The sequence below is a fragment of the Trachypithecus francoisi genome, unplaced genomic scaffold, assembly GCF_009764315.1.
Source record: "Trachypithecus francoisi isolate TF-2019V2 unplaced genomic scaffold, Tfra_2.0 Lachesis_group20, whole genome shotgun sequence".
Lineage (NCBI taxonomy): Eukaryota > Metazoa > Chordata > Mammalia > Primates > Cercopithecidae > Trachypithecus > Trachypithecus francoisi.
The window spans coordinates 55,776,286-55,790,384 of NW_022681466.1; the positions used below are offsets into that span (position 1 = coordinate 55,776,286).

The 14,099-nt window shown below is 40.3% G+C and overlaps 1 protein-coding gene and 1 non-coding gene across 5 annotated transcripts in view; one reads left to right on the forward strand and one right to left on the reverse strand.

Annotated features, from left to right (window-relative positions):
* SSH2 (slingshot protein phosphatase 2) overlaps window positions 1-14,099 on the reverse strand; it is a 314,778-nt gene that overhangs the window by 255,120 nt on the left and 45,559 nt on the right. The gene's annotated exons all lie outside the window — the stretch shown is intronic.
* Window positions 13,178-13,281, forward strand: LOC117068116. Its single transcript, XR_004430978.1, has one exon. It is a non-coding gene; the product is annotated as a small nucleolar RNA U13 (small nucleolar RNA).

Consider the following 14,099-nt stretch of genomic DNA (forward strand, 5'->3'; position numbering starts at 1 on the left):
AATATCCATAGTTACTTATGGGTTACCTAAAAAGCCAAGATAAATAGAATTGGGTAGGATTGGTTTTAATATGACTTTTAAAATAAAAAATCTTTAAGATGTACATCTAACTGAAAAATCTCCAAAGAGGCCAGGCGCAGTGGCTCACACCTGTAATCCCAGCCCTTTGCGAGGCTGAGGCAGGCGGATTCCGTGAGGTCAGGAGTTCGAGACCAGTCTGGCCAACATGACGAAACCCCATCTCTACTAAAAAAAAAAAAAGACTAGCCAGGTGTGGTGGCGCACGCCTATAATCCCAGCTGCTCAGAAGGCTGAGGCAGGAGAATCACTTGAACCCGGGAGGTGGAGGTTGTATTGAGCTGAGCTTGCGTCACTGCACTCCAGCTTGAGAGACAGAGCCAGACTACGTCTCAAAAAAAAAAAAAATCTCCAAAAAAAATACATGGAACAAACATATGGAGAAAAGAAATATAAAAAACAAAGCCACAAATCCAGAAGAAAGGTTGAGCTGTAGCATCATCACCTACCAAGGCAAACATCAATCAACTTTTACTATTGGTATAGGACATAGGACCTGAATAGAGCAAATTTAAATTAATTGGAAATCCCCATCCAAGGGAAAGTTTCCTTCCATTTTCCATTCCGTTTTTAGAAGAGGTTATAGACAAGAACAGAAATTGCTATCAGTGACTGACTGACTTACTTAAACAAGCTTCTAGGGAAAGTTCTTGGCAAATGAGATATTTGGTCGAGCTTCCTCCCTTTCTACATTTGTTTTCCCTTAAGAGGGAAGTGTTCAAAATAATATTTGGTTTCCAGAAAAGTTTATTAATAGGCTAAAGAAAGATATTTTATTAAAAGGGGTTTTCAGGCTGGGTGCAGAGGCTCATGCCTGTAAACCCAGCACTTCGGGAGGCTGAGGCAGGTGGATCAGGCGGGCTCAGGAGTTTGAGACTAGCCTGGGCAACATGGCAAAACCCCATCTCTACAGAAAATACAAAAATTAACTGAGCACGGTGGTGCGTGCCTATAGTCCCAGCTACTCAGGAGGCCAAAGTGGGAGGATCGCTTGAGCCTGGGAGGTGGAGGTTGCAGTTAGCCAAGACTGTGCCACTGCACTCCAGCCTGAGTGACAGAGCAAGACTCTGTCTCAAAAAAATGGGGAGGGGGTGGGTGGGTTTCAGATTAACACGTTTAACTTACAAAATGAATTTGGTTTTATAAATAAATATCTTTATATGGTTGGGCTTTGTGTCCCCACCCAAATCTCATCTTGAATTGTACTCCCTATAACCCCCATAAGGGAGAGAACAGGTGGACTTAATTGAATCATGGGGGCAGTTACCTCCATGCTGTTCTCATGATAGTGAGTTAGTTCTCATGAGATCTGATGGTTTTATAAGTGGCTCTTCCCTATTTTGCTTGGCACTTCTCCTTCCTGTCACCTTGTAAAGAAGATGCCTTGCTTCCCCTTTGCCTTCCACCATGATTGTAAGTTTCCTGAGGCCTCCCCAGCCATGCTGAATTGCGAGTTGATTAAACTTCTTTATAAATTACCTAGTTTGCGGAGCAAGATGGCCGAATAGGAACAGCTCCAGTCTCCAACTCCCAGCGCCAGCGACACAGAAGACCGGTGATTTCTGCATTTTCAACTGAGGTACTGGGGTCATCTCACTAGGGAGTGCCGGACAATCGGTACTGGTCAGCTGCTGCAGCCCGACCAGTGAGAGCTGAAGCAGGGCGAGGCATCGCCTCACCTGGGAAGCACAAGGGGGAAGGGAATCCCTTTTCCTAGCCAGGGGAACTGAGACACACAACACCTGGAAAATACGGTAACTTCCACCCCAATACTGCGCTTTAAGCAAACGGGCACACCAGGAGAATATATCCCACACCTGGCCGGGAGGGTCCCACGCCCACGGAGCCTCCCTCATTGCTAACACAGCAGTCTGCGATCTAACTGCAAGGCAGCAGCAAGGCTGGGGGAGGGGCGCCCGCCATTGCTGAGGCTTAAGTAGGTAAACAAAGCCGCTGGGAAGCTCGAACTGGGTGGAGCTCACAGCAGCTCAAGGAAACCTGCCTGTCTCTGTAGACTCCACCTCTGGGGACAGGGCACAGATAAAAAACAACAACAAAAAGCAGCAGAACCTCTGCAGACGCAAACGACTCTGTCTGACAGCTTTGAAGAGAGCAGTGGATCTCCCAACACGGAGGCTGAGATCTGAGAAGGGACAGACTGCCTGCTCAAGCGGGTCCCTGACCCCTGAGTAGCCTAACTGGGAGACATCCCCCACCAGGGGCAGTCTGACATCCCACACCTCACAGGGTGGAGTACACCCCTGAGAGGAAGCTTCCAAAGGAAGAATCAGACAGGTACACTCGCTGTTCAGCAATATTCTATCTTCCGCAACCTCTGCTGCTGATACCCAGGCAAACAGGTGTGGAGTGGACCTCAAGCAATCTCCAACAGACCTACAGCTGAGGGTCCTGACTGTCAGAAGGAAAACTATCAAACAGGAAGGACACCTATACCAAAACCCCATCAGTACGTCACCATCATCAAAGACCAGAGACAGATAAAACCACAAAGATGGGGAAAAAGCAGGGCAGAAAAGCTGGAAATTCAAAAAATAAGAGCGCATCTCCCCCTGCAAAGGAGCGCAGCTCATCGCCAGCAACGGATCAAAGCTGGACGGAGAATGACTTTGACGAGATGAGAGAAGAAGGCTTTGGTCCATCCAACTTACAAGGGATGTAAAGGACCTCTTCAAGGAGAACTACAAACCACTGCTCAGTGAAATAAAAGAGGACACAAACAAATGGAAGAACATACCATGCTCATGGATAGGAAGAATCAATATCGTGAAAATGGCCATACTGCCCAAGGTTATTTATAGATTCAATGCCATCCCCATCAAGCTACCAATGAGTTTCTTCACAGAATTGGAAAAAACTGCTTTAAAGTTCATATGGAACCAAAAAAGAGCCCGCATTGCCAAGACAATCCTAAGTCAAAAGGACAAAGCTGGAGGCGTCACGCTACCTGACTTCAAACTATACTACAAGGCTACAGTAACCAAAACAGCATGGTACTGGTACCAAAACAGAGATATAGACCAGTGGAACAGAACAGAGTCCTCAGAAATAATACCACGCATCTACAGCCATCTGATCTTTGACAAACCTGAGAGAAACGAGAAATGGGGAAAGGATTCCCTATTCAATAAATGGTGCTGGGAAAATTGGCTAGCCATAAGTAGAAAGCTGAAACTGGATCCTTTCCTTACCCTTTATACGAAGATTAATTCAAGATGGATTAGAGACTTAAATGTTAGACCTAATACCATAAAAACCCTAGAAGAAAATCTAGGTAGTACCATTCAGGACATAGGCATGGGCAAGGACTTCATGTCTAAAACACCAAAAGCAACGGCAGCAAAAGCCAAAATTGACAAATGGGATCTAATTAAACTAAAGAGCTTTTGCACAGCAAAAGAAACTACCATCAGAGTGAACAGGCAACATACCGAATGGGAGAAAATTTTTGCAACCTACTCATCTGACAAAGGGCTAATATCCAGAATCTACAAAGAACTCAAACAAATATACAAGAAAAAAACAAACAACCCCATCAAAAAGTGGGCAAAGGATATGAACAGACATTTCTCAAAAGAAGACATCCATACAGCCAACAGACACATGAAAAAATGCTCATCATCACTGGCCATCAGAGAAATGCAAATCAAAACCACAATGAGATACCATCTCACACCAGTTAGAATGGCAATCATTAAGAAGTCAGGAAACAACAGGTGTTGGAGAGGATGTGGAGAAATAGGAACACTTTTACACTGTTGGTGGGATTGTAAACTAGTTCAACCATTATGGAAAACAGTATGGCAATTCCTCAAGGATCTAGAACTAAATGTACCATATGACCCAGCCATCCCACTACTGGGTATATACCCAAAGGATTATGAATTATTCTACTACAAAGACACATGCACACGTATGTTTATTGCGGCACTATTCACAATAGCAAAGACTTGGAATCAACCCAAATGTCCATCTGTGACAGACTGGATTAAGAAAATGTGGCACATATACACCGTGGAATACTATGCAGCCATAAAAAAGGATGAGTTTGCGTCCTTTGTAGGGACATGGATGCAGCTGGAAACCATCATTCTTAGCAAACTGTCACAAGAACTGAAAACAAACACCGCATGTTCTCACTCATAGGTGGGAACTGAACAATGACATCACTTGGACTCGGGAAGGGGAACATCACACACTGGGGCCTATCATGGGGAGGGGGGAGGGGGGAGGGATTGCATTGGGAGTTATACCTGATATAAATGACGAATTGATGGGTGCTGACGAGTTGATGGGTGCAGCACACCAACATGGCACAAGTATACATATGTAACAAACCTGCACGTTATGCACATGTACCCTAGAACTTAAAGTATAATAATAATAAAATAAATAAATAAATAAATAAATAAATTACCTAGTCTTGGGTATGACCTTATAGCAGCATGAGAACAGACTAATACTTTAATTATTTACAAATAAATAATTAAATTGCCTTTATGAGCTGTGAAAAGAACATGGAGATGCAGAATTCTCTGATTGTCAAATAACATCTAACTCAGTCAGAAAATTAAATTAATTATAATGTTGCAGATTTTCAAAAGATTGGGCTGGTCCTGAGCCCTCTTCTCTCTCTCTATAACTTTCCCCCAAGTGATCCCATTAGTCCCAGGACTTTAAACATCAACTATTTGCTGGTGACTCCCAAATGTACAGATGGTCCTCAACTTACGAGGCTAAGTTCCGATACAGTCAAAAAAATCATAAAGTCATAAAATCATTAAGTCAAACCATGGTAAGTTGGAGACTGTCTGTATATCACTCTCTCTAAACTCTGAACTCATATATTCAACTATGTGTCATCTCCACTGAGAGTCTCATAGGCATCTGAAACTTATCATGTCAGAACTATACTCCCCATTTCAACTTCCATTGTCTCCCCATAAGCCTGTCCAGGACTAGTATTTCTTTTTTTTTTTTTTTTTGAGATGGAGTCTTGCTCTGTCGCCAGGGCTGGAGTGCAATGGCCGGATCTCAGCTCACTGCAAGCTCCGCCTCCCGGGTTCACGCCATTCTCCTGCCTCAGCCTCCTGAGTAGCTGGGACTACAGGCACCCGCCACCTCACTCGGCTAGTTTTTTGTATTTTTTAGTAGAGACGAGGTTTCACCGTGTTCGCCAGGATGGTCTCGATCTCCTGACCTCGTGATCCGCCCATCTCGGCCTCCCAAAGTGCTGGGATTACAGGCTTGAGCCACCGCGCCTGGCCTGGGACTAGTATTTCTTATCTCAGAAAGCAATGCAAACACACACCTCAGTTGCTCTAATCAGAAATGTAAAGTGACCCTTGACCCTTTGCCTCAAGCCTCCTGTCTAGCTTATCAGTAAGCCCTGCAGGTTCTATATCCAAAATATATCTTACTTTATATAACTCTTGTCATCTCCAAATATCACCTGTTATCTGCAATTGCCTCCCTACTGGCCTCCTCGTTCTTTCCACCCTTATCTCCTATAGTCTCTTCTCCACACAGCATCCAAAAATATCTTTTGAAAGCACAAACATGGTCACTCCCATGTTGAAAACCTTTCAGTTGTATTTCCATAGTTCTTGGGGAAAAAAAATCAAAACTTCTTACTATAGTCTATAAAGCCTCGCATGATGTCATCCTTGCCTACTTCTCCACAGTTTCCTCATTCAGCCCCACTACATTATGATCCAGCCACACTGCCCTCCCTTCAACCTCCTCAAACATGCCAAACTCTCCCACCTTGGAGCTTTGAATATGCCTTTTGTTTAAGCAGCTCTTTTCCTTTTACCCTATGGCTGGCTCCTACTTATTCTTCAAACCTCACTCGGTATAACTCCATCATGAAGGCCTTGCCTAACATCCAATCTATGTACTGCTCCCTAGTTATTTCAGTCATAGGATTATCATAATTTGTAATTACAAATTTGTACACATGCTTATAATGAAAACTATAAATCACTGATGAAAAAAATTGGAGAGGACAACACACACACAAAAAAAGGAAAGATATTCCATGTTCATGGATTGGAGGAATCAATACTGTGAAAATGTTCATAGTACATACACAAAGCAATCTACAGATTCAATGCAATTTCTATCAAAATACCAATGATATTCACAGAAAGAGGAAAAACAACCCTAAAATTTATGTGGAACCATTAAGACCCAGAATAGCCAAAGCTATCCTAAGAAAAAAAAAAAGGAGGAATCATATTATCTGACCTCAAATTATACTACAAAGGAATAGTAACCGAAACAGCATGCTACTGCCGTGAAAACAGACACCTAGACCAATGGAACAGAATAGAGAATCCAGAAAGAAATCCATACATCTATAGTGAACTCATTTTTGGGAAAGGTGTCAAGGACAAAATTGGATTATTAGATGTTTTCTCCTGTAGAGTTGTTTGGAGCTCCTTATGTGTTGTGGTTATTAATCCCTCATCAAATGGGTAGTTTGCATATATTTTCTTCCATTTTGTGGGTTGTCTCTTCACTTTGTTGATTGTTTTCTTTGCTGTGCAAAAGCTTTTTACCTTGATGTGATCCCATTTGTCCATTTTTGCTTAGGTTGCCTGTGAGTTAAACCTCAAGAACATACATTGGGCAAAAGACAGTCTTTTCAAAAAGTGTGCTGAAAAACTGAATATTCATAGGCAGAATAATAAAACTAGACCTCTATCTCTCACCACATAAAAAAAATCAAAAATAGATGGATTAAAGAATTGAATCTAAGACCTCAAACTATGAAACCACTACAAGAAAACATTGGGGGAACTCTCCAGGACATTGGACTGGGCAAAGATTTCTTGAATAATACCCCACAAGTACAGGCAACCCAAGTAAAAATGGACAAATGGGATCACATCAAGGTAAAAAACTTTTGTACAGCAAAGAAAACAATCAACAAAGTGAAGAGACAAGCCACAAAATGGAAGAAAATACATGCAAACTACCCATCTGACGAGGGATTAATAACTAGAACACATAAAGGAGCTCCAAACAACTCTATAGGAAAAAAAGTCTAATAATCCAATTAAAAAATGGGCAAAACACTTGATAGACATTTCTCAAAAGAAGACATATAAATGGCAAACAGGCACGTGAAAAGGTACTCAACGTCACTGATCATCAGAGAAATGCAAATCAAAACTACAATGAGATATCATCTCAGCCCAGATAAAATGGCTTTTATCCAAAAGACAGACAATAATGAATGCTGGTGAGGATGTGGAAAAAAGGGAACCCTTGTAAACTGCTGATGGGAATGTAAATTAATACAACCACTATGGAGAATAGTTTGGAGGTTGCTCAAAAAACTAAAAATAGAGCTACCATATGATCCAGCAATCCCACTGCTCAGTAGATACCCAAAAGAAAAGAAATTAGTATATCAAAGAGGTATCTGTACTCCTATGTTTATTGCGGCACTGTCTACAATAGCCAAGATCTGGAAGCAACCTAAGTGTCTATCAACAGATGAATGGATAAAGAAAATGTGGCCCTTATATACAATGGAGTACTATTCAGTCATTTAAAAAATGAGATCCTGTCATTTGCAACAACATGGATGAAACCGGAGGTCATTACTTTAAGCAAAATAAGCCAGGCACAGAAATACAAACATCTTGTATTCTCATTTATTTATGGATCTAAAAATCAAAACAATTGAACTCATGCAGATAGGGAAGGATGGTTAACAGAGGCTGGGAAGAGTAGCAGAGAGGTGAAGGGGAGGTAGGGATGGTTAATGGGTACAAAAAAAAAAAAACAGAATGAATAAGACCTAGTATTTGGCTGAGCAGGGTGGTTCACACCTGCAATCCCAGCACTTTGGGAATTAGGCAGACTGCTTGAGCCCAGGAGTTTAAGACCAGCCTGGGCAACATATTGAGACCCTGTCTTTACAAAACATTAAAAAATTAACCACACATGGTGGCTTATGCCTGTAGTCCCAGTTACTTGGGAGGCTGAGGTGGGAGGATTGCCTGAGTCCAGGAGGTCAAGGCTGCAGTGAGCCAAGATCACGCCACTGCACTCCAGCCTAGGTGACAGAGCAAGACCTTGTCTGGAAGAGAGCACAACAGGGTGACAACAGTCGGTAATAATTGTACATTTTAAAAGAACAAAGAGGCTGGGCACGGTGGCTCATGCCTGTAATTCCAGCACTTTGGGAGGTCAAGGAGGGTGGATCACCTGAGTTCAGGAGTGCGAGACCAGCCTGACCAACATGGAGAAACCCGGTGTCTACTAAAAATACAAAATTATCTGCACATGGTGGCACATGCCTGTAATCCCAGCTACTCAGGAGGCTGAGGCCAGGAGAATGGCTTGAACCCGGGAGGCGGAGGTTGCAGTGAACCGAAATCACGCCATTGCACTCCAGCCTGGGTAACGAGAGCAAAACTCCGTCTACTGCTACAGATAAAGCAAGCTTCGTGAGAAAATTATGCCTGGTTTATCCATCAATGCATACTTACTGCCTAGCACAGTGTGTGACATATAGTTGATGCTCAAAATATATGTTTAGAATAAATAAATCAATGGATGAAGATTTTAAAAAAACAATTGGAGAAATAGATGGAAACAAGGATCAAATAAGTATAGACTACAAATCTCCCTTATTACCTTATTCAGCACTCATATTTCTTCTAGATTTCCACTATAGTAGATATTCCATATTAAATAATGAGTTACTAGTCATAGTATTACCATAAGGCATATGCAACAAAAAGAAAATCCAGCTGTATCTCACTAAATATACTATGCTATGATTGTAATAAGCAAATTAATGGTATAATATGAAACTCAAGATCTCAATTGTTTAATTTTCTGAGCTATAGAAAAAATGGATAGGCAGAGAAACAAGCTCAAAGCAGTAAGTGAATAACAGAAAAGGTCTGGTTCAAGATTCATTGATATTCTGAAGTCAATCACAGGAAAACTTAACAAATACAGCATTGTGTTATTTGTCACAATTATACAAACTGCACAAATTGGTGGCTAAATTACATGACTTCCCCCCACATCTCTTGTCTGTACATTTTATTTTTAAAAATGTGTCCAGAAGTATATGGTTTTAAAATTCCATGGTAAAAAGTCCAAGAGCTGAAATATCATGACCATATTTTCCAAACAAAAAAATCAGAAAGTTGACCTATATTTAAACTAAGAATACTGAAAATCCATAATATAGTTTAAGTATTATCATTTCCATATTACGGATATACACAGACTCAGCCATGTTATCTATCCAAGATAAGTGGTAAGTATAAAAGGCAGAATCAGTATTTAAACAGGTTTTTCTTATTCAGAGGCTCATGCTGTTTCCATTTCTCTGCAGTGCTTTCTGCTGTTTTTTTTTTTTTTAATAAACTTTATTTTTTAGAGCAGTTTTAGGTGCACAGCAAAACTGAACAGAAGGTGGACAGATTTCCTATATTGCCCCTGCCTCCACACATGCATATAGCCTCACCCATTATCAACATCTCCTACTAAAGTGGTACATTTGTTACAACTGATGTGCTGCTCATTTTCTCATTCATTCCAATATGAACTGAATGCCTACTAGGTGTTATTGTGAACAAATGGATATTAGAAAGAAAATACAACTCTTCCCTAAAGTTAATAAATACTCCCCAAATCAAACAAAACCTAACCTGAGAGAGAACAGACCACCTGAAACAAAGAAGATCAACTGTCTTTTTCTTTGCGAAGTCTGCTCTAACAGCATGTGACATCCATTTGAGGCTTCCAGTTGGTCAGAAAATCATCAAAACAAGATACAATGTTTCCAAATCCCAGTCAAAGCTCATGAAAATTAAGCTGGGGAAAGCACTGCCACAAATTTAATGTTGGGCATACTAAATTTTGACAACTAAAGATGTAAGAGACTAGAATGTTAAAAAGATAAAAGATGTTTTCAAAAATTTGTTATAAAATATTTTGCTCATGAGACTCAAAAATAAGAGCAGACCAATTGCAAAGACAACTCCATATACTATATACACATGCTGCTAGGATGAAGAGCCTTCTAGTCATTCATTCGATTATCTATCCATCCATCCATCCATCCATCCATCCATCCATCCATTATCCATCTAGCTAGCTGGCCATGAAACATCATTGAGTGCCTACTACATGTTGGGCACTCTGCTGAACAGTATACAGGATAGGGTGCAGTGACACAATCACAGCTCACTGCAGGCTCGACCCTCCAGGCTCAAGTGATTCACCTCAGTCTGCCGTGTAGCTAGGACTATAGGCACGCACCACCACGCCCAGCTAATTTTTCTACTTTTTGTAGAGACGAAATATGTTGCCGATGCTGGTCTCAAGCTATGTTGCCTAGGCTGGTCTCGAACTCCTGCACTCCAGCAATCCAACTGCCTCGGCCTCCCAAAGTGCTGGGATTACAGGCATGAGCCAACACGTCGGGCCCATTTTTTCTTTAAACCAGAGGTTGAAAACTGGAAGCTTACAGGAAGAATACTCCCTGTAGAACTGTTCTGTATAACTTTCATGGTATGTATTTTTAATTAATCTGATTTTTAGACAAGAGATACACAGAGACTCCAACAATTCCCTAAGTCTTACATAGGCCCAATTCATATATTCATGCTGCCCGCCTGGCTTTGGCAAGCAAATGAGTTCTGACTCTTGCTTTACACTGTGCTGCCTTCTCCAATAGTACAGGCTGAATTACTTAAGAAACTTACTTCCCTTCCATCCCAATTCTCAAAGGCAAAGGTTTTTTCTTCTCCCTAAGAACACTACCTCATATTTGAGTAATACTTTCATAAAAATAACATTTTTTGTGTAGGACATTTTATAAAGATACAAAGATAAATGAATTTGCTCATGGTTACAAAGCCAATTAGGGCTAGACCTGGGGGATTCCTGGCTCAGTTCCGGGGTCTTTTTATTAATATTAAACCTTGAGCCCAAAGGACCAAACAGCATATCTCACAACAATTCATTTATGGCTCAATTCTTTCTTTTCAGAAAAATATTTATATCAAACTAAAATGAACATACTGAATTCTGAATAACATCTTTCATAGGTATAAGGAAATCTAAAAGATACGGAGTAGTATCTGTGTGCCCATTATATGTTCTAAATTGTGATTAATGCCTTCAAATACAAACATGTTAACCAATTATCACAAATGAAATGTAAGAATAACAAAGTGACTAAAGACTTTTTAAAGAACTAAAGATTAGAAACTAGAATTTGATACACTGCCAGCATCTATACATGTGAAGTACTGAAGATTTCCCAAACCTCAGTTATAGTAGCTATAAAATAAGTTTGTTATCAGTTGGCCACCAAAGAATAGTAGGATAGTTTTTCAGTGAAAAGGAGAAATAAAAATCCTTATATTAAATGCAGTTAGGGAATCGTGAACAATCTGTAGTGCCTATTTTCCTTCCTTCCTTCCTTCTTTCCTCCCTCCCTCCCTTCCTTCTTCTTTCTTTCTTTCTTTCTTTCTCTTTCTTTCTCTCTCTCCCTTTTTCTTTTCTTTCTTTCTTTCTCTCTCTCTCTTTCTTTTTCCCGAGACAGAGTCTTGCTCTGTCACCCAGGCTGGAGTGCAGTGGCACAATCTTGGCTCACTGCAACCTCTGCCTCCCAGGTTCAAGCAATTCTCCTGCCTCAGCCTCCCGAGTAGCTAGGATTATAGACACCTGCCACCGCACCCACGTAATTTTTGTATTTTTAGTAGAGATGGGGTTTCACTGTGTTGGTCAGGCTGGTCTCGAACTCCTGACCTTGTGATCTGCCCGCCTTAGCCTCTCAAAGTGCTGGGATTACAGGTGTGAGCCACTGCACCCGGCCCACCACCACGCCTGGCCCTACTTTATTAATAAAATGAAATAATTATGAAAAGTACACTTGGGAGATGAAATTAGAACTTGAAATTTTCCCCAAAACTTTAAAATGAACTCAAACTTTACAAGCTTCAATGAGAAAAACAAACAAACAAACATCTCCAAACATTCAATTGAGGAAAAAACTGCATTATTTGCTTCTTAAGGTGTACAGGAAGTCATTTGGTTACAGAACTCAATGGCTGAAAGCTTCAGGGAGATACAAAGATTGATACATAGCTGTCCTATTATACAATGCCAGTCTTAACTTCTTCTAAAATGAGAATGTAATTTTTAATATTTGGAAAATGATGTCTGGAGCATACTCACTGCTATTACTGATGGAAGTGTAAACTAATACAACTTTTCTAGAAAGCAATTTGGCACACTTATCAAAAACCTTTCAAAAGTTCACAGCTTTCTCTAGTAAATCCCTTTTGATGTGCACATTTCTTTCTCCCACTATCATCACCATCAAAATAATCCAACAAATTTGAAATCATCAAGGATTTATAACTGGCCTTAAGATAGTAGCCTGGACTTTCCCCTGCACCTCACTATATACTCCAGGTAGCATTCTAATTCTCACATGGAGCTTCACAATACATGCTTTTAAATAAAGATGCTGGCCAGGCACAGTGGCTCACTCTTGTAATCCCAGCACTTTGGGAGGCCGAGGCAGGTGGATCACAAGGTCAGGAGTTTGAGACCAGCCTGGCCAAAATGGTGAAACCTCGTCTCTACTAAAACTACAAAAATTAGCTGGGCGCAGTGGCGGGCAACTCTAATCCCAGCTACTCAGGAGACTGAGGCAGGAGGATCGCTTGAACCCGTGAGGTGGAGGATGCAGTGAGCTAAGATCACACCACTGCACTCTAGCCTGGGCAACAGAGCAAAACTCCATCTCAAAAATAATAAATAAATAAATACAAATAAAATAAAATAAAATAAAATAAAGATGCTCCCAGCTGGAAGTCTACCAAGTTATCATCAAAGACAATTTTTTTCCTTTCAAAAATATTTTTGTAGAGACAGGGTGTCACTATGTTACTCAGGCTGGTTTTGAACTCCTGGGCTCAAGCGATCCTCTCGCCTCAGCCTCTCAAACTGCTGTTATTAAAGGCATGAGCCACCATGCCCAGCCCAATTTTTTTCTTAATGGCCAAACCATATTTTTATGCCTAGAATCCTTTTGTGGTTCATAAGCATGATGACTGGGTTTTCATGCTTTTGTGTGAGATGTGCCTCCTTTAAACCTTGTTACAATATCAGCACATTAACTGCCTGATGTGAAAAGAAATAAAATAGAAAAGAAAAAAGAAAAAAACACTCTTATACTTAGTGACAAGTTGAATTCTGGTAAGGTAAAAGGCACCTATTAAAAACTGGTATTAATTTTTAGAGTTAGTAAGCTCAAAGAATTTAAACTCTGAATAATGAGTACATTTTATATTTTGGGCTATATCTTTGTAATTCACACATCTTCCAAATCCTATGTTAGGTGTCATTTTATTGAGTGCCCATTATGTGCTTAGCAGCTGTAAAAAGAAGAAAGAATTTTAAAAGAAACAGAAGACACATTATCCTTTCTGAAGAAAGGTTTTTGCTAATAGTAGTCAGGGCAACAGATTAGTCTTAACTAAATTACATGACATACTATAATATCCAAATATAAGTTATACTGTTTATAAATATAAATTTTTATCTATGCAAGACAAATTGATAAAACTGCACATTGGATACACTTTATACGTTCTCCTGGAGTAAAGAATAGGAATGTCATCCTGTATAGTAAGGTTAAATTATAACAGGAAATAGATATTTAAGTCACAGAGGATGAGTTAATTCTCTTCCTGGCCAGCCTAACTTCTCCTTTTCCAGACTAACTCCTTATTTAGTGTTTTAGACCAGTCCCCTAAGATCTGTTCCTATCAATGATCTCCTGTCTCACTTTTATTTTCTATCTCTTTCTCACTGCCATTACTTTGGTTCATTTCCTTTAGCACAGAAACATTTTCAAGACTACTGCATACTTTAAAAACAAGAAAAATATTTGACCTTGCATTCCTCTATCTAGATTTCATCTTTTTTCTCCTTCTATTCATGAG